The sequence below is a fragment of the Lissotriton vulgaris genome, unplaced genomic scaffold (genome assembly GCF_964263255.1).
Source record: "Lissotriton vulgaris unplaced genomic scaffold, aLisVul1.2 SCAFFOLD_270, whole genome shotgun sequence".
NCBI classification, from domain to species: domain Eukaryota; kingdom Metazoa; phylum Chordata; class Amphibia; order Caudata; family Salamandridae; genus Lissotriton; species Lissotriton vulgaris.
The window spans coordinates 466643-488236 of record NW_028248532.1 but is presented as its reverse complement, the minus strand read 5'-3'; positions in this window follow the sequence as shown (position 1 = coordinate 488236).

Below are 21594 nucleotides of genomic sequence, written 5' to 3'. Positions count from 1 at the left end.
GCAGCCGTATACTGTTCCTGTTATGTAGGGTAGAGGAAGTTTGGGGGCGTGGCAAGCAGCAGGGAGAGCGGACCAGGTGTGGTAGTTGGTTCATGCAGGGACTCCTGGGATACGGAGTCCCTGCTACACAGCTCGCAGCCCCGCTGCAGGACGAATCCTCGCCCCTCACGCTCCACACTCGAAGCAGGCAATGTCTTCTCTACTCACTGCGAAGCGCGACCCGCGGAGCGGGTCCGGCGAGCAGTCGGCAGGCCCCTGGGGAGACGGCAACAAACAGCAATCCTATCCGGCAGCTCCTCCACAACCAGGCAAGTGCAAGTTTTTTAAAGTATCCCGCGTTGACCTCTGATGTCACCGCTTATCCCTGCTCAAGTTTGGGGGGCGTGGCAAGCAGCAGGGAGAGCGGACCAGGTGTGGTAGTTGGTTCGTGCAGGGACTCCTGGGATACGGAGTCCCTGCTACACAGCTCGCAGCCCCGCTGCAGGACGAATCCTCGCCCCTCACGCTCCACACTCGAAGCAGGCAATGTCTCCTCCCCTCACTGTGAAGCGGGACCCGCGGAGCGGGTCCGGCGAGCAGTCGGCAGGCCCCTGGGGAGACGGCAACAAACAGCAATCCTATCCGGCAGCTCCTCCACAACCAGGCAAGTGCAAGTTTTTTAAAGTATCCCGCGTTGACCTCTGATGTCACCGCTTATCACTGCTCAAGTTCGGGGGGCATGGCAAGCAGCAGGGAGAGCGGACCAGGTGTGGTAGTTGGTTCGTGCAGGGACTCCTGGGATACGGAGTCCCTGCTACACAGCTCGCAGCCCCGCTGCAGGACGAATCCTCGCCCCTCATGCTCCACACTCGAAGCAGGCAATGTCTCCTCCCCTCACTGTGAAGCGGGACCCGCGGAGCGGGTTTGGCGAGCAGTCGGCAGGCCCCTGGGGAGACGGCAACAAACAGCAATCCTATCCGGCAGCTCCTCCACAACCAGGCAAGTGCAAGTTTTTTAAAGTATCCGTACGAATGATCCTCCTTCCCCCATTCTTACCTCACAAAATCCGGTCTTGGACTCTATTTTAGAGGAAGTACGTGGTCTTCAACTGTCATATGGATACTTCGTTACATATATTGCGTTAAGTTAGCATGAGTGTATTACATGTTTAAACAGCCGTTTTTCCTTTGGCTTCAGTTTTGCACACGACACCTACTTGTTGTTGTCGCTTTCACCCTAGAAGCGGTGAGGTGGTTTATTTGGAATAATATGTTATTTCTATGCTATCAGCTTTGCCTGGTACACTTGGTACAGCTGTCTGCACACTGAGAGCTGAACAGTCTAAGATTAACCTAACACAAGGTTGCTGGAAGTCCTGATCCTCGCACCACATTAGACATAACACAAATAATGTTGATGCCAACATTTTGGGCTCTACGCGGGTTTAAGATAGAGTTACACGGAATGAAAGAACACACTTGGTGCTGCGCATGAAGAGAGCTGGTAGCTGTTGATGTGATCTACTCCTACTGACATTTAGAGGTATGGGGCCGCCCTGCTAAAGCCCGAATGAGACCTTCATATATATAAAATAATATGATAAATAGGGTGCGCGAAATATAGGTGATATAGATTTCTATAGATTTTTGCATTATAACATGCTATCACCATTTGCTTACTATGGATTAGTGACTATGCTGCTGACTCTGATTTTTATAATCTGCATTTTGGTATTATACAAGATACTGCGTTTGAGAACTTTGCATTGAATAATAAATATTTCAAACTTGCACTTGTGTTCTTTGACTCTCAGTTTTGGTTTGAAATGATTATATAACGAAAGAGTGTTCATGTGTTCCACGATTCCTGAGGTATTCTAAAGTTCATGTTCTGGTTTGTCTAAGACATGGATCATTCCATAATGAGCCATGAGACACTGTAGCTAGCTAGGTAAGGGGATTTCTGATACTGAGATGAGTTTTGGATCATCCTAACTCACTGAGGTTCTAGATCTCTATGCACAGTTCTGTGAGAGAACGGAAACCCTGCTACATGGCGCCCGTACGTTGTTGGCCTTATATCATGACACTCGAGTAGTATATCATTCAAACCTTGACACCTTCATTGCCGTTTCCGGTAAACGGTGGTGTCGGAAAAACCTACCTATTTTTAAATAGGTCTTTTCAAGCTTGAATTCTTCTACAAACGGTTTCTTTGAATTACTACCCAGTTGTGCTACAAAGTGTTCTTTGTCTTTTTTCTCTTCCTGTGCTGACATGGCCGTGGACATACCGCAGCATAGCCGCGTCGCGGTTCGCGACCACTTACGGGCATATACGGTCCCTGTGGAAGGCTTGGCTGTGGTTCTAGTGGTGAGTGCGGAACATGCGTACCCGTACGAATTGTTTTATTCCTGGGTGACATTTCCGGCAGTGGACGCTAATTCGGGTGTCTTCCATTCATACACTGCCTCGGCTGTACCGGCGGCTTATGCTCCGTACAGGGCACTGGAAGTACCTATCGATGCTTGGCAGCACGGAGTTTGGTTTGGTAGCGCCCTACCCCATTCTTTAACGGCTCCGAGGTTAGGTCCTTTGTCCATTCCGGGCACAAATTGGCCCGCTTTGGGTGGATTTACTCCTCATCCTAATCGCGCCACTTGTAATGTGGGTGACCTGCGGCGTCTTCATGATGTCGCGGTTGGAGTGATTAGAGCCCTTGTTCATTACATTGGTCGTAATATTCATGGCGCAGCCCCCGCAGGTGCGCAGCTTCGGGCAGAACAGGCTGGTTTGAAAATCAGTCCTGTCTTGGTGAATTCCGTTATGGGCAGAAAGCCAGAGAATAAGGATGATTTTCCTTACTGGCTTGCCGAGAAATTCGACCAGCTGGAAGCTGTGTTTCCTAATACGACTCCGGGTGAAAAACACCGGATTCTTACGCTTAGTTTACCGAAGGATTTAGCCCCGGAACTTGCTGACTGTGAAACATGGGGTAAGACTTTTGCGGCGGTTTACTCGAGGTGCTTTGGCACCCCGTCAGTGTCGAACCTTTCTGCGGTCCTAAAACGTGTTCAGGATGATCACGGACCGGAGTCGGCGGTTGAATTGGGTATGCGCCTGAGCGGCTCGTTTGAGACAGTTTGCGGTCTTGTCCTTGCAAATGTCAAGGGAGATGCAGTGAACTTTCAGGTGGCCAATGCTCTGGCGTTAATTCCCGATGCCGAGAAACCCCGTCAGCTGGCAAGAATTATTGTGGCGGCTTATAAAACGGTTGGCCGCAATTCTAAGGGTGTAAAGGCTTTTTCTGAAAAAGAGAAGAAGCAGCCCCAGGGGCAGTCTTCGGAAACGGGTGGACAGCCCAAGTCCAAAAAACAAAATTGGCCTAAAAAACAGAATCAGGGTAAGCAACAACAACAGCAGACACAGGTTTCTAGTCCTACCCCTTCGCAGCCTGCGCAGTCAGATCGAGTTTATGATTTGCGCGATCGCGCGACGATTAAATCGCCTGAGAGATTTCAGGCTTCTGACCAACGCTCTCCTCGTTCCTTTCAGGACTCATCGGCTCCGTCAACCGGTGGTGGAGGGGGCGGCAGGGGCAGGGGTGGCCAGCAAGGACGTGGCCAGCCCCGCACGCGAAGTGAAGGGGATCAGCGGGACGACTCTCCGCCAAAGAGACCGCAGTTTGCCAAGAAGAAAGTCGCAGCCTTAACGGCGCATCGATATGCCCCAGATAGTGAGAACGCGGCTTCGGAATCTGACGTGGGCTCTGACCTTGCTGGACAGCGCGGCGGAGATTACCATAGTGAGAGAGGCCCTCCGTCCACTGTTGAAGGTGACAGCGACTGAAACTTTTATTGTGATTGAAACGGCTGATACACATGTTGCTCCCCCTGAAAGACTTTTTGAAATTGTCCTGTTAATTGAAGGTGACATGCAGCGAACTGTAAAAGGGGTATTTTGGGAAAATCTTTCGGATACGTATGACATTTTGCTTTCGGAGGCTGACTGGCCCCCACCTTTTGTTCTCGCAGCTCCGCTAGGGGAGGAGGTGATCCTCCCCAGTTTCGCGCACACTGTATCGAGAGTGGAAGCGCTGCATTTTGCAGAAGAGTGGGCTCTGGCGCTTGCGCCGGCTGTGTACCGCAATCAGTGTGGCTGGGATAAATTGTCCCCTAGCCATGAGATTCCTTTACGGTCACAGCCGCAGCCACAACCCCAGTATCCCATACGGCGTGAAGCTAAAGCTTCGGTCGCGGCTATCCTTGAACAATTGGAATATCAAGGTGTAATTGAAACGTGTGTGTCACCAATGAATAATCCCCTTTTTACTGTTAACAAGCCAGACGGCTCATATCGTCTGGTTTTGGATTACCGGCATTTGAACTCGCATTGCCGTAACTGTGCAGTACAGAATACTCATGGCTCTGCCCTAGTGAATAGTCTTGAGCGTAAACGGTTCAAAACCACGCTTGACATTTCCAATGGTTTTTATGCACATAGATTAGATGGTCTAAGTTCCCAATGGACCAGTTTTACGTGCGGCGGCGTACAAAAAATGTTTAAACGACTCCCAATGGGATATAAAAATAGTCCTGGAGTGTTTTCCGCCCGCATAGTCTCTCTTTTGGAGAGCTTTGATCCAGTTGCTTGTTCGTATGTGGATGACATTTATCTCACAGACGACGGACTTTGGGTGCATCTGTGTCGTGTAAACAGCATAATTTGTAACTTTGCAGACATGGGTTACAAGTTTAACTTTGCAAAATCACACATTGCGGAGTACACAGTGTTGTTTCTAGGTTATGAACTTAACCACGAAGGAAAGGGGTTGGCTCCTCACTTCCTGGAGAAATGCGCGCAGTTGCGCTCTCCGACAACGCTGAAAAAATTACAGTCTTTACTGGGTTTTTTAAATTTCAGAAGGACATACATTCCGGAATATGCCCAGCGTATCAAGCCTTTATATGCCTTGGTACAACTATCTTTTTCCAAATCATGCTGGCTGCCTGAGCATTCAGCCATTCTGCAGTCTTTGCAGGCTGATTTGCTCGCTTCTGACTACTTACAGACTCGTGATAACCAGACCAACCTGGTGATAAGAATTATCCCTGGGACGGTGGGTTTCACGTACCTGACTTTTAATGAAGGGGATACTGTACCTATTGCTTACAAGTCACACTTGTACACATCGGCTGAACTGCGTTTTTCCACTGTGGAGAAAGTTTTAACGGCTGTGCAGATGGCAATTCTTAAGGAACGTGCCCTGTCGCAGGGAAAGCGCATGTTGGTTGTTACCCCGTGTCCTGCCTTGGAGGCGGTCACGAAAGCCAGTGTACCGAATTCTAAAGCTTTGCACCCTCGGTGGATTCAGTGGGCTACATCCTTGACATCCCAGGATGTCACGTTTATTTTTGACGCCACTTTACGGTCGCAGGAGTATTTACAGTATGAATTTGTTCATCCTGCTCCTTTAGCGATGCGGCCGTTGGAGGATTTCCATTGTATCATTTACACTGATGGTTCGGCGCAGGTTGCGCATGGCTCTAAACATGCCTACGTTTCCGCTTGCGCCATTGTAGTCGGTGACATGGTGAACGATGAGTTCAAGTCCAGTGTTGTGCACACGCAAACACTAGGGGACTGCACCGCACAATTAGCAGAGCTTCGTGCTCTTATGCTCGCATTGGAGTACGCTGACCCTTGTGTGACGACTTTAATCGTAAGTGATTCTTACTACTGTGTCCAGTCTTATAATGAGAACTTGTTCTTTTGGATTCAAAATGATTTTCGTGATTCCAAAGGTAGCACAATAAAACATAAAATGATCTGGGTCCGAGTGGCGGAACTTAAAGAGAAACTGCCGCTCGTGTTTGTGATTCATACTCTCGGCCACCAGCGCGTGGGGGTCCACGCTGTTGGTAATTCGCTTGCTGATGAGGCAGCGAAGTCTGCGGTATCAAAATACTTGGTTGCAGCAGTCACGAGGTCCAAAAGCAAAATAGATGATGACATCTTGGCGGCTGTTGCTGCCACGGAGAAGGGAGGTAAATATCCTGCGGGGTTCCCTTCGAAGTACACATACCACTTAAGTCCCGATAAGGTTCCTTATGTGAAAATTCCTGAAGTTGGAGAGCGTCTAGTTCCCAACTCGGATCGCAGAGCTTCTCTGATTACAGCGGCTCATGAAGGTGTGGCGTCTGCGCATGCGGGCGTCTCAGCCACTGTAACTCAGCTACAACAGAGGTTCTGGTGGCGGGGACTGTACAAACAGACGCGCGATTATGTCCTTATGTGTGACATTTGTCAGCAGATCAAGCCTTCTACTGCTGCGCGTCCGCCTCAGACACAGTTGTACATATCTAATAAACCGCTTGGTTGCGTTTATTTGGATCACTGCGGTCCTTTTTCTTCTGATACTGCGTATAAATACATCTTAGTAGCAGTTGACTCATGCACATGCTTTGTGTGGTTATGGCCGCATCGAAGCGCTGATTCGCGAACTGTCATTAAGGATTTGCGTGTCTTTGTGGGAATCTTTGCTTGTGGTGCTTTCCATTCGGACCAGGGTCCGGCTTTCGCCTCTAAGGCGTATAAGGATGCTATGGTTTCATTGGGAGTACAGGTGAAGTTTTCAAGTCCCTACAGGCCTGAGGGCAATTCTGTAGTAGAAAGAATGAACCGCGACTTAAAGCAATCTTTGACAGCCCGAGTTATAGGCACTGGTAGAAACTGGCTGGCCCACCTCTATGGCGTGCAGCGTGCGCTTAATAATCTCCCTAGAAGGTCTTTGGGTGGGCGGACCCCGTACGAAATGCTCTTTGGTATCAAGATGTACGTCCCTGACCTCGATGGTGCAGACTGCCAGGCCCAGGCCGCGGCCTTTGACGTAGATGAACATTGCAATGTTTTACAGGATCTACAAAAGACCAGAGACAGTCTTGCAAAGGAACACTTGCCCTCCACGTCGGATGATGCGTTGCAGATCCCGGTAGTTGGCTGGCTACCCCAAGTTGGAGAACTGGTTCGAGAGAAGATAGATAACAAGAAAGAGTTTGGTCCCTCATATCGAGCACCGGTTTGAGTTCTTGGAGTGAAGGGCACAAGAACAGTCATTTTACCACCACTTCCAGGTCGTAAAGAAAACAGATTTATTTCTATTGACAATGTCAAGACACACAGGGTGGCCGATTCTTCATAGCATGACACCGGCTGTATCCTGTCCTTCCATGGTGAGGCACTCTGTGCTGGCTATTACATCTGGTGCAGATCAGGAGGTGTCCCTCGAGATGCCTGCTATATCCAGTCCTTTATTAAATACTATTCCTGTTACTAACATTGATGAGCTGACCTATGCAGATCCTGCTGATTTATCTATGTCCGATTTACAAGCTCGTTTGGCTAACCAGTCCAGATTCTCTTTTGACTCTGATTCGGAACTTTCAAAGAAACCATCGACTATTGCAAAATATGCCACGTTGTTTAAAAAACATTTTCTGATTCCACCTTGGACATACATTTGGCTGATACTATTTTCATTTTATCTTTTTATGTCAATTGGTTTTGTGTTTTATTTTTTTCGCCTGATCGATGGCCATTATGTGAAAGAAAGAACAGGAATTCGGTACCTTAATGGAACATTGGCCCCTCTTTCCTCCTCACATTCAGCACACAGACTAAAAAGAGACTTAGATACAGTAGAGATTACTGCTTGGCCTGTCCTTGATGGGATTGTGTGGGATGCGGTTAGGTTTCAGATACATGGCCCCACAGAAGTTATTAATGTTCCTAATGTGCTTAGAGTAAACATGGGAGATGTGATTAAGCAAAATATTCGTTCTGATGATTGGGATCTTCAGGCCGTAGAAGCATTGTTCTCTGATTTGAAATATTATGCGGCCTTTGATGCTGAGGATTTGTACTTGGATTCTGTTAATTATGGTGATTTGTTTTGCTATCAACATTATGGGAATCATTTCTTACACAAAACGAGTTCCGGGAGGGTTCCGGTGAACTACACACAGTGGGAACATTGTCCTGCGCCTTTGCAAGGGAGCTCGAGTACATTTCTGGGAAAATACTTATATTTTACAGATTTTAATCAATCAAATCCTGAGTCGTTTTATTTTAAAGTGAAACAGAAATTCATGTCCAAAGTCAGACTTACCGATACAAAATTGCTGTATTCAAAGTCCTTTCTTGACAGGTTAGCTGTAGATGGCTATGAGTTGTGGAGGGAAGCTATTGACCTTAAATCGGTTTGGGGTACCAAAGATTGGCAGGTACAAGGCGCTGAGGCTTTGCATCGTGCATGTCTCATCCCGAATCACATGTTGTTTTTAAATTCTACTATTTCCCAGACAACATGTTTTGGATTGGCTACATCTAAAAAATTAAATGCACCAACCATCCCTGATTTGGAAGAATATTCAGGTTGGAATAATTTCACTACATTGTCCATAAATGAGATGCGAGACCTATTGCACAATTCCTCCTTTAATATTTCCAGTTTTGATCCAGAGGGGTGGCTTTTGTGGCAAAGAAGCTCTGATTCTTGCCAACGTCGTTTTTTGGGTTTGTCTGAAGGTTTTAAACACATCAGGCCGGATCCCCGTTTTGAAACAGATCACACGGTTACTATTTATTCAGTAGGCAAATTGTGTCAGAACTGGTTACAACATTCCACTTTGGCTGCAGTAAAACTGCATCTGTCACGTTTGAATGAGAATATAGAACTGAATGATTTTATAAAAGGCCCGGCTAGGGGTAGATCTAAACGCTTTCTTTATGCTGTATACAATGAAATTTGGAAATTTTCACAAGTTGAGGCAGCTAAACGCCTGAGAGCTATTGATCAAGCAAATTTGGAAAAAGTGCTTGCAGTGGTCGATAACAGTATTAACATGCTTTCTTCCAGGATTTACACATTGGATAATATTGTTTCTTCTGTTGTTGATATTGTACATGATGAAGTGTCCACGTTATACCATGGTCAGAATCAATTACGCTCTGTAATGCAGTTTGCCTGGACCCTACAGACACTTAAGGCTGGTCGAGTTCCCTGGACCTCATTGAACGTTTCATCCCTTTTCGCCCCTTTTAATCTGACTGAAAAACAGCGTATGCTTTCAATGCGTGATGCTTCATTTTCTATGTTACATATTGAGAAGCTAGAATCCTTACCTTTCTCTGTTGCTGAAACCACTACTGCCACGTGGCTTATTCATGGATTAATTACATTACCATTTCCCTTATATAAATTTACTAACTGTATGCGGTATATTGCTATAGGACGATATGAACAACTAGGCAATGCATTCCTACATGAGGCATGGTCATTACCATACACATACAGATGTCTGAAGGATGGAAAAGAAGTGAATCTTAATGGTGAGGAATGCACACAGTCACCTGACCATTCATTAATATGCAGACACATTCAGTTACACGGTTCTTGTAATCAGGACCGCCCAAATTTAGCATGTGTTTTAAAAGGCACGCCAGTTCCAGCAGTGGTTCCCACATTTACATTATTGGCTAATGGTAGTTATTTGCTTTTAAACAACGAGTTATGTTGTGGGTTATTAATTGGTGTGGCTTATGTGGTAACTGTATCAGAGCGTGTGGTGTGTTGCAAGAATGTTCTATACCCACCCACGCATGGGTCTTCAGATGTCTCCATCTGGCCACGGATTCCAACCTTGGAAGCGAAGTTCAATGGTTTAAGCAGAATTAGGGCCCTTTTGTCTCAAAAACAAGTGACCCTGAGTTCGGCCCGGGAAACTTATGTCCTTCACATAGCTAACACCCGCACAGAGGTGCAGGCGCTTTTAAATACTGATTTGCCGTTTCATTTCTGTGAGCTGGTGCACCAGATTTTTAATGCTTCTTCGACGACTGGGCTTGCACATTTTTTTAAATTGGTAAGCAGTGGCCTCGTGACTACGTTTGAAAAGGTTTTTGGTATCATTCCCACGTTTTTCCACTCTATTTTTTCGAGTTTGTTTGGTGGACTACCTGTGTTGCTGGCTGTAGCCGCTGGCATTTTGTTGGTGTTTTTCTTCATAAAACATGGATGCCCATCCTGCGCAAGAAGCCGTTCAACGCCTCCTGACACTGTGCCGTAATCGGATGCTCAATTACTATGGAACTTTGCCGCTTGCAGCATTGAGCACGGCCTATAGATTGTCATTTCGGTTCACCGACTTCACGTGTGTCCAACCTGTGTTTCACTGCCTGAGCTGCGAGTTCGATTGGGCCATTGATTTGTGCCTATGCTTAAGGACTGCTCCTGACGTCGATTTTGATCAGCTAATGCGTCCCGTGGTGGCTCACGAGCTGATTTGTTCTGGCGAAAGAGTTATGGCCTTGGCAGCGATGAATGGAATATTGGGCCAATGGGAGATCTCTGCAGCGGCAAATGCCTTTCTGACACACAGCGTTCTGGTGAACCCACCGAGTTGTCCTCTGACGTTACAGGAGGATCCGATGCTGGAAGAGCACGTATGTTCTTTCCCATTGCTGAATTGGATTGCTGAACTATTTTCGGAGGATGGCAGTGATTTCTTGCTGGAGGCTGTTGCAACTTACTTTGCATATACTGTCCAATCGTGAGAGACCTGGGAGGATTGCTTTGTTATGGAATATGACTTTCCCCTTGCTGGATTGGAGGAGTGAACTGTACTCAAATGATGGAGAGTTCAATCACGTGATGTCGCTGAAGATAACGTCAATATGGCACATGACTTTGGATATCGGATAAGTGCCTTGTTCTTTTCTCATACAGACATTTGAATTAATGAGCCCTGGTCCTACATTTTATAATTTTGAGACCTAGCGGATGACTTTTTTTGGTTCGAAAGTTTTATTTTTAATTTTAGATTTGAGGCCACTGTAGGCATTCATACATATTCATTCATACATATTTTTTTAGCTTATTTTAGCTCAAAATTATTGAACTTTGCTTTCATTTTGTGTATCTTGTTTATGATTGCCTTTTCCCTTATGTTTGACGGTGCTCGGATCAATGGGGGGGTGTCATATGGATACTTCGTTACATATATTGCGTTAAGTTAGCATGAGTGTATTACATGTTTAAACAGCCGTTTTTCCTTTGGCTTCAGTTTTGCACACGACACCTACTTGTTGTTGTCGCTTTCACCCTAGAAGCGGTGAGGTGGTTTATTTGGAATAATATGTTATTTCTATGCTATCAGCTTTGCCTGGTACACTTGGTACAACTGTCTGCACACTGAGAGCTGAACAGTCTAAGATTAACCTAACACAAGGTTGCTGGAAGTCCTGATCCTCGCACCACATTAGACATAACACAAATAATGTTGATGCCAACATTTTGGGCTCTACGCGGGTTTAAGATAGAGTTACACGGAATGAAAGAACACACTTGGTGCTGCGCATGAAGAGAGCTGGTAGCTGTTGATGTGATCTACTCCTACTGACATTTAGAGGTATGGGGCCGCCCTGCTAAAGCCCGAATGAGACCTTCATATATATAAAATAATATGATAAATAGGGTGCGCGAAATATAGGTGATATAGATTTCTATAGATTTTTGCATTATAACATGCTATCACCATTTGCTTACTATGGATTAGTGACTATGCTGCTGACTCTGATTTTTATAATCTGCATTTTGGTATTATACAAGATGCTGCGTTTGAGAACTTTGCATTGAATAATAAATATTTCAAACTTGCACTTGTGTTCTTTGACTCTCAGTTTTGGTTTGAAATGATTATATAACGAAAGAGTGTTCATGTGTTCCACGATTCCTGAGGTATTCTAAAGTTCATGTTCTGGTTTGTCTAAGACATGGATCATTCCATAATGAGCCATGAGACACTGTAGCTAGCTAGGTAAGGGGATTTCTGATACTGAGATGAGTTTTGGATCATCCTAACTCACTGAGGTTCTAGATCTCTCTGCACAGTTCTGTGAGAGAACGGAAACCCTGCTACACAACCCTTCATGGTCATCAGTAATGAAAAATTGAAACAAATTGAAGACCGCTGGATAATCATGGAGGGCAAGGTTTTGGAACTTGAACAACGTGTTGGGGATCTTCAAGATATCTCTTCTTAAATTCCTTTGTTATAAAAATAAATTCACAAGCTTAAGCTTCACACTGAAGATTTGGAAAATATTAATTGAAGGAATAATCTTCGCCTTTATGGCCTGCCAGAAAATATTGAAGGTCCAGATATGTTTTCCTATCTGAAAAGGTTTCAGCCGGACCTCTTAGATCTTCAATCTTCATCTCCCCTTAACATACAGCGGGCGTTACGTTTGGGTCGTCTTCACCCTAACTCTAACAAGCCACGTGATATCATCATGCTTTTCTTAGAGTTTCCTGAATTGATGCCTGTATTGAAAGCAGTTAAATCCAAATGACGCCTTACATGGTCAGGTCATGATATTTTCATTTTGCAAGATTTTTCAAATGCAAGGAATGCACGTCGAATTCTTGGCTCTCCGTCCCCAGATGAGACAATTGAACATTCAATATGGTATTCTTTACCCATGTCTCTGTAAAGTTACTCACAATGGAAGGTCTCATTCTTTTGAGGATCCGACCAAGCTGAGCATCTTTCTTAATAATATCTCTCCTCAAAATATGGAAAATTAATGTTTTTTATTCTTCTAGTTATATCAGTTAATTGGTTGTTACTGCTACTATAATTCTATCCCTATTTCCTTTTTTTTGCCTGTTTCTCCTTTAAAATATTTTTTTTTTTTCCTTTTTCCTACCTTCTTTATTTTGTATTTCTAATGCTCATTCATTTATTTATGAGGCTTATTACTATTCATTCATTTGTATCGCTGCCCTTGCTTTTGTCGTCACCATGTCCCAACTGTCTTGTTGCTCGTTTTTCTTCGGATCTGGATTCTTTTTCTTGATCTGCTTACTTTCTTCATGTTTCTGTTTTTCTCTGTTTTTTTTCATTTTTTTTCATTTTTTATCATTCTATTGTTCCTCTACTTTTTTGTTATGGTACTTCTTTATTATCGATCCTTTGTCTGTATAAGTGTCTTTCACTATATCATATTAAGTGCTTACTCTCTCTATTTTGTTGCTTGTTACTTTTGCCTATTATCGTTAATTGTTGTTGTACATTTTGTTTTTTGTATTTATCTAATAATTGGTCTTTTTTTGCTTCCAATTTGTTACCCTGAAGTGTATCATCTCTATTCATGTATTGCCCACCCTTCCCTCCATTATGTGTAATGTTGTCACGTGGAATGTTTGTGGTCTTGCAAACCCCATCAAAAGACAAAAGGTACTCTCTCATTTTGCTAAATAGAACTCTCATGTCTCATTTATTCAAGAAACGCATTGCAATAATGTAGAACCACTTAAATTGAAAAGACAATGGGTGGTTCAAGTTGTTTATTCTCCAGCTTCTAATCAGAATGGTGGTGTAGCTATTTTATTTCATGAATCGATTCATGCACAAATTTTATCTACGCAATGTGATAGTGATGGACGTTGGGTAATGGCTAAGGTTGGTATACAAAATAAAGAACTTGTTTTATTGAATATTTACGGCTCTGTTAAACCAGATCCTGATTTTTGGAACAACATTAGGATCTTACTATCTTCTATTGATGCTCCTAATATTATTGTTGCTGGGGACTTAATCAATGGCTAGACCCATTTTCGGATAGACAATCTAAATGCAAATTTAACCCAGATAAAGCTCATAAATCATTTCAATCTGCCATTGCCTCTCATTCATTATACGATGTTCGGAAGACCTGTAACCCTGACACCCTTGAGTTTACTTTTTCTAGTGTTCACCATACTCATTCTAGAATTGATTACATTTTAGTTAGTAAACCACTACTCCCATCCATTCAATCCTCTGAGATCAGATCTATTTTAATTTCTGATCACGCTCCCATTGTTCTGCCCTAGACCTTTCCCTTAGTCCCTTAAAATGTGGTCGATGAAAACGTAATAATTTTTTATTATCAGATAATACTTTTGTTCCTGAAGCTACTACCTTTATTAAGGACTGAGGTACGATTAAGGACACTTTGGACACATCCATTACTAATAACTGGGATGCCTTTAAGGCTCTCTGGATATAAGTTGAACTTTTCTAAGACAGAAGTCTTACCCTTAAATTCTCTTTGCTATGAATAGATATTCAATAATACAAATTGTACCTGGTGTCCCACAAAAATTAAATACCTTGGTATTTGGTTTTTCTCTACCTCATCTTTCCACCATTAGTTATACGTTCAATGTCCTAATTTCCAAAATACAATCAATCCTTCTTTCTTGGTCCACCCTTTTTTGTCATGGTGGGGTAGATTAGATACTATTAAAATGATCATTGTGCCCCATGTTCTTTATACATTATCCATGTTACCTTTTCGAATTCCTGCCTCGTATTTTTCACAGATTAACTCTATTTGTACAAAACGTTTATGGAATAATAAACACCCCTGCATGCTCTAATGAGACTCAAACGTCCCAAAACAGAAGGAGGTGTACGTTTTCCAGATTTTAAATCTTAACCCTGCGTATTTTTATTTCGTACATTTTTTGATGATATCCCTATCTCCTGATGGATTGTTTTTGAGCTCTCCCTATTAAAAGATTTTTCATTTCATGATATAATATATATGTCTAATTGTTCCTTCATATCAGATAATCCTATCTTAAAATACTCCCGACAATTACTATATAATATTTTTTCTGATGATCTAGATTCCTATCAATGTTTTTTGTCCTCCACTATTTGGTATAACAAATGTATTAAATATAAACGTAAATCATTTTACTACAAACATTGGAAGGAAAAGGGAATTATTTTATTCATCAATTAATCAAACATAACTCTGTTATTTCCTTCCAAGAATTGAAGTCACAATATAATTTAACTGATTCATTTCTTAATGAATATCTTTTACGATCAACAGATTTTAAATCATTTTTATCTTCCAATAGTTTACCTTTAGCCTTTCCATTACTCACTTTACCCTCACCATTATGTAGTGTTTCTCAGGATCATAGGCCCAGAGCAGCTTTTGTTTATAAATTGTTATTATTTCATGTCACTGAAAGACCCAAATCCCCAGTCGAATTACTCTGGGAAACAGACTTATCTATGTCATTCCCTATTAATTCATGGGATAAATTATGGCTCAAGCTATTTAAAACTTCTGTTGCTGCACGTATTAATCGATCCCTTTACTTCATTTATAGTAGAGCTGTTATTTCCCCAGTTCTTATATCCAAGTTCTCCCCTACTTCCTCATCCCTCTGTTGGTCTTGTTCTAAATTTACTTGAACTTTAGTTCATCAACTTTATGTTTGTTCGAATGTATTAACTTTTTGGCAATCTAATTGATCTAAATGTATGACAATTTTTCAATGTAATATTCCATTAACAATACACAATGTTTTTCTAGGTTCCTCCTCACCTGATTTTGATGTTTCTAATCATATTACTTTGCTGTTCGATTTATTTATTGCTATAGCATTTAAAGTGATTTTATCCTGCTCGAAAGATAATGCTAAATTATCATTATTAACTCGGTGGAATTTTATTTGTGATGAACTCAGAATTGCTGCTGTTTCTTCTATTACTCTTTCTCAAAAAATCAAATATGATCTAGTTTGGCTACCCTTCACTTCTTATCTTTCGACACATGCACCTGCATCTTAATTTTTTACTCTTTTCCACTTTCTATCTTTCTTTATTCCTCTTTTTTATCTCTTTCTTTCTTTTCTTCCTCTCCCATATATCTCTTCCTTTCCTTTTCTTTCTTTTTCCTCCATCTGTTTTCTCACCTCTTTTTTACCCTCTCCTCTTTTGAATTATTTGCTCATATTTTATCTTTAAATTAATCATTGTACTTTATTCATAACATGTTCATTTAATTATTATGTTCTCTTTTTCTGAAAACGTAATAAAAATCATAAAAAAAAAAAAGATTATTGTCTATACTTATAGTAACAACTAGGTTATGTGTTGCTAGATCGTGGATTTATGACGTTCCTCCAAGTGTCAAAAAATGGTGGTTGACTATCATGCAAATACATAATGCTGAACAAGCATTGGCTAGAGCTAGGGGGAGTTGATCATTAATGAAATTCAATAGAATTTGGGCTTGATTTAATTGGTAACTGTAGAAAGATGCATAATTGGTCAAGGGTCGGAGGAATGTATTTCTATGTGAATATACAGATTGACTTACTGAGTATGCCCTTTCTTTTTAGTATAGTATGTTAATTTTGATCTTGCTAATCCCACATTTGCCCATGCCCTATGTATAATAATTACTGCTGTGATTACGATGTCTTTGAGTATATATACTCAAATCAATCTCTTGACAGCAGTGTTGTGATTGGTCTGAGTGGCCTGTTTGGCTGCTCAAGACAGTGCCTGGGAGCCTTGGGACTGTTCTCCACCGAGTTGTGCAACACAGCCAGGGGGAGGAATGCTAAGTGCGCCTGGCGGTTTGGCCGGCCCAAGACGGCTGGCCAAACTGTCATGCGCACTTATCGTGCATACATATTTCCTCCTCCCTGTAACTCCAGCTCTGCGCCACCCCAACCTGTTCCCATAGCCCATTGTAAAAATAAAATGATAATAACTTTGTGTTATTATCATTGTATTTTTCCTTTTTCCACTGCTCTGAGATCAGTAGAGCAAATCTTCTCTACCTTAGAGAAGGAGCCGCTGTTGGGCAAAGTAGCAGCACATCTGGGCTGAAATGTACTGGCTTTGCCAATACTTTTCGTATCATTTAATTAGTCAAGGCAGGCACACTTAGGAAAAGGCAGGATTCCTACGAATGTGTAATTACAATTTAGGTCACATCCTGTCTTGTAGTATAGTGCACTTCATTTCACCTCGCTTCTCATTGCCTTACCAACATCATATCTGAGTGAGCTCAGAGTTCTTCTAACTAAGGGGGTCTACAAGTATGGCATGCGGATCGCCACCGCCCTACCGGCAGTGGTGATCCACATGCCAAAACACCCCACCAGTCGGCCTTTTACCCCCCACCACATTAGCATGGCGGGGGTACCGCGGCGGACGGAAAGACCGTCCGCCGCTTTTCCGCCTGTAGTCAATGGTCACGATTGCTTACTGGGCGGAAATGGCCCACAATATGGTGGCGGTGCCTGCATCCTTATTAGGACGGAGGTGGTTTCATGCCTTTCCATGGCGGAGACTACACCATGGAACGGCATGCAGAGTTCTCTTTGGGGGCCCGTTGCGGGCCCCCAGGGGGGCGGGGGTTGGGAGGCTACACTTGAGGGGTACCCATGGTACCCCCCAACATTGGTATGCACAAGGTGGCAGGCTCCGCGCGGTGCCTGTCACGTTGTGCATGCCAATGCACAACATGCATATATTGCATTGTGGCGGGTGCTGCTCACAGCTCTGCCTGCCACAATGCAATATGTGCGGGATGCCACCGCCACCGTGGAGGTGGCATCCTAATTGCCGGTGCGGGACAGCCGCAGCACTGGCGGCGGGTCCCAGCACGTCTAGGGAGGCGGGCTAACTGAAGTCTGCCCGCCATCCTAATAGACCCCTTAGTCTTCAGAAACAATAGACTATAACAATATCTTGGCCTGCTCTTTCTTGGTTATACATTATATTCACAAAGCTATATATCTGATATGTTTGTGGGCAGAAATTACTGTTTCATTTCAAGGAAATGATACATGAAATGCTGAATGTCAAGCCAGTCTAAAAGGGTAAACAATTCATAAATCATCTGTTAGTTATATTTGAAATATAAAGTATCAAGAAATACGTTTTACTCTTTTATTTTTCTGTTTCTTCATTCTGGACAGGGAGGCCACACTGCGCCATCAAAGTGTTTTCAAGGATGCATTTATTTATTCTAGTGGAGCCTTGAAAAATGTACCTACAGGTCTCATCATCGGCCAAGGTTTCTTCAAGGACTTGCTCATGCATAAGTAATTCATTTAATTGTTGAAATTATCTTTTTATCTCGTGGAGAACTAATTAGAAAAAATTCATTTAAAATATCCTCGACTATCCTGGCATAATCGCAAGAATTCTCTGTTGTAATTAATGCTTTTCAAGGATGATTAAACATTTGTTTTTCACGTTAGTTTTTACTCAGCCATGAAAGCTGTTTATGGCTTCATATTTTTAATTCCCAGGAGATTATTAATTAAATATATTGATTCATGACCAAGTGTTTTTTTTATCAGATAGCTAATGGCTGCACAAACCCACTTTACATACGAATTAGGGTAATGTCTGAGCATAACTAAGTGTGTGATTGCACAATTATTCCTCTCTATTAGTTTTAAGTATATAATGATTAAATGGTTTAATTGGACAGAAGTGCGGAATGGCTGTTTTAATCAGATCTTTCGGACCATAAACTTTTCCATCTTGAGTTTGGGATTTATTTTCCACAAACATAAAATGTTTTATTTGTAACCTACTTGTAACGAACAATGGGCGAGATGTACAAAGCCATTTTGCGGTCACAAAGCCTGTGATTCGCAGAACGTCAGGGCTTGAGACCACAGTATTAGTTTTTAATGTACTAAACCCATTTGAGATTTGTTTACATGTTGCCAATATAAATTGGCCAAACTAATCTTCTGTGGTATATTTACTAGAAATTGGTGGAGCGCAGTGTTCCTCTAAAAGTGCACCCTGTCAGTTTCAAAATGCAGGGATGCACCGTATTTACAAGAATGTGGAACACCCCTGTGTTTCCTCTAGTGCTGGCCCTAAAGAATCTGCTTAGCGCCAGCGCAGGCACCCTTGAGCCATGTTGGAAGGGTGCCTGCATGGCAGGGGTAATTGTTTACCTGCAGGAAGGGACACCTTCCTGCACATAAGCAAACTTTACAGGCGATTTGCTGTTGCAGAATGCAGCACACATGGAAAGAGCAAAATACGAGGAGAAATGTATCACCTGCTTAAGATCAGGCACTTTATTTATTTATTTAAAAGGTTTTATATAGCGCTACTGAACCCAAGAATATCAGAGCGCTTTACAAGGGAGGTAAACATATCAAGACAAAATTAACATTGTGCAGTTTACTCACATAGGATATGGCATTACAGTCAAATGAGAGGAGGCAAAGTAACAGAGAGATCATTAAGGGGACGAGGAAAGTTGAAAATTAAGAGAGAGATGGGAGTGCAGAGAGGGGGAGAGAGAATATGAAGAGTGAGAGTTGGTCGAGGAGAGAACAAAAAAAAGAATGGACAGAGTCCGATTCAGTGACATTAGGTACCCCAATATTTGTTGAGAAGAAGTACTTTTAGGCTTTTTTTGAAGAGAGAGTAGGTGGGGTTGCAGCGAAGATCTTTGGGGAGAGAGTTCCAAATCGTAGGAGCATTACCAGAGAATGCACGAGATTGGGTCTTTTTACATTTGAGTCTAGGAGGGATTAAGACAAGGGAGTTAGTACTCCTCAGGGACCTGGAGCACCCTGCTTTTTGTTGTTTGTCCGAAAGGTTGGAGGGGGTGTTTTGGTGAAGAGCTTTGTGAGTTATACATGCAATCTTGTAAGTGGAACTTCCTTCTATTGGGAGCCAATTGAGATTTTTGAGGACAGGAGAGATGTGGTCAAATAGCTTACAGTCAGAGATGTCTGGCAGCTAGCTAGGTTGAGAACAGATTTAATCAGTGCAAGGTGGACTTTAGGAGTACCAGCAAGTGTGGCATTGCCATAGTCAATTCTTGAAAGGACAAGAGATTGGACAACGATTTTGAAGTCATCAGCTGGAATAAAAGGTTTCATTTTTTTGAGGTGGTGAAGGGTGAAGAGAGCACCTTTGGCTGAATTTTTAATGTGGGGGATGAGATTGAGGTTCTGATCGATGCTGATGCCTAGGGATTTGACAGAATTAGAGGTGGAGCGGGAACAATTAAGTGCTTTGTAATCATTGATCCAGAGTTGGATAGGAAAGGAATTTTTTGGGGAATGAAAAGGATGATTTCAGTTTTTTTAGGATTTAGTTTGAGATGATTAAGATGGAACCAGGCTTGGACTTTATTCAGGTTATCATTGAGGTGAAGGATGTCATTGTGGGACTTGATCTTGTAGTATAGTTGGGTATCGTCAGCATAGAGGTGGTAACTGATTTTAGCTTGTTTGAGAATGAGGGTGAGTGGTTCCATGAATAGATTGAATAGGGTTGGGGATAGGATAGAACCTTGTGGGACACCAAGTGAGACAGGTTGAGGTTTGGAGAGGCAGTGACTGAGCTTAATTTGTTGGGATCTATTTTGAAGAAACGAGGATAACCACTTGAGTACACTGCCCTCAAAACCAAAGCGATCTTTGAGAGTATTAAGAAGGGTGGGATGGTGGACAGTATCAAATGCTGCCGAGAGGTCAAGGAGGATTAGCAGTGAGGATTCGCCTTTGTCTAGAGAGCGATGAATGTCATCTGTAATATTGAGCATAGCAGTTTCGGTACTGGATCCCTTTCTAAAACCCGATTGAAAAACGTCAAGGAGATTGAAGGAGACGATATGGTTATCTAATTGGGACAGGACACATTTTTCAAGGGCTTTTGAGAGGAAGGGAAGGTTAGAGATAGGGTGCAGATTGTTAAGGTCATTAGGGTCAGCAGTGGTGTATTTGAGAATGGGGGAGATTTGACCTAACTGAAGGGAGGCAGGAACACAACCAGTGGCAAAAGAGGAGTTGATGATATTGGTCCATATGGGGGCAATGATGTGTTTAAGTTCTTGAACCAAATGGGCTGGAAGAGGATCATTGGTATGAGAGGATGGTTTGAGTTTAGAAATGATGTTGATGACAGTGGTTTCTGATGCTGGACAAAATTCACTCAAGTAAGCATTGTTTTTAGCATGGTGGTCCATAAGAGTGGAGTCATGCTGGGCGAGGGCAGGGAGGGATTGAGAGGGATCACGACACAGGGAAAAGAGGACAAAAGTGTAGTAGGAATGTTCGGGAGGGGGTGTTGGCTGAGGGGAGATTGGAGTGAGAGGGGGAGGAAGAGAAGGATAGTTTAATTGTGTTGACTTTATTCGAAAAGAAGCTGGTGATTTCTTCGCATCTTCCGACAGTGGCTAATATTTTAGGAGGGCCGGAGGAAGGTTTTTATTTAACAATATTCTCTGGGACGGTTTCTAGCCTGGTCAAGTTGTGAATGGAGAAAGGAGGTTTTTTCATTGAAGATGTGCTTTTGGTATTTGGCTCTGGCGATTCTAAGGAGAACCAAATTATCAGAGGTGGGATGATTCCTCCAAGCACATTCATTATTAAGGTCAGAATTAAACCAGGATTTGGGAGGGATTTTTTTTGTTGTTTGAGTTTGGTTGGGGCAATTTGGTCGAGGGCTTCAAGGATAGAATTATGTTCAGTGAGGTGAATGGTGCTGTGAGAGAGAGGGGGAGAAGCAAGCGAGTTTTGATTGAGGATTTCAAATAGCCAGGTGGAATAAGGTGAAGATTACGAATAAGTTTTATAAGTAAACTGCCGATAGGGGTAGGGCGAGTAGTGGAGCTATTCAAGGTGAATAGGATAAGGTGGTGATCCAACCAGTCTACAGGAAGGATCTTTGAGAGAGAGGCCAGATCTTTGCTGTTCGTAATA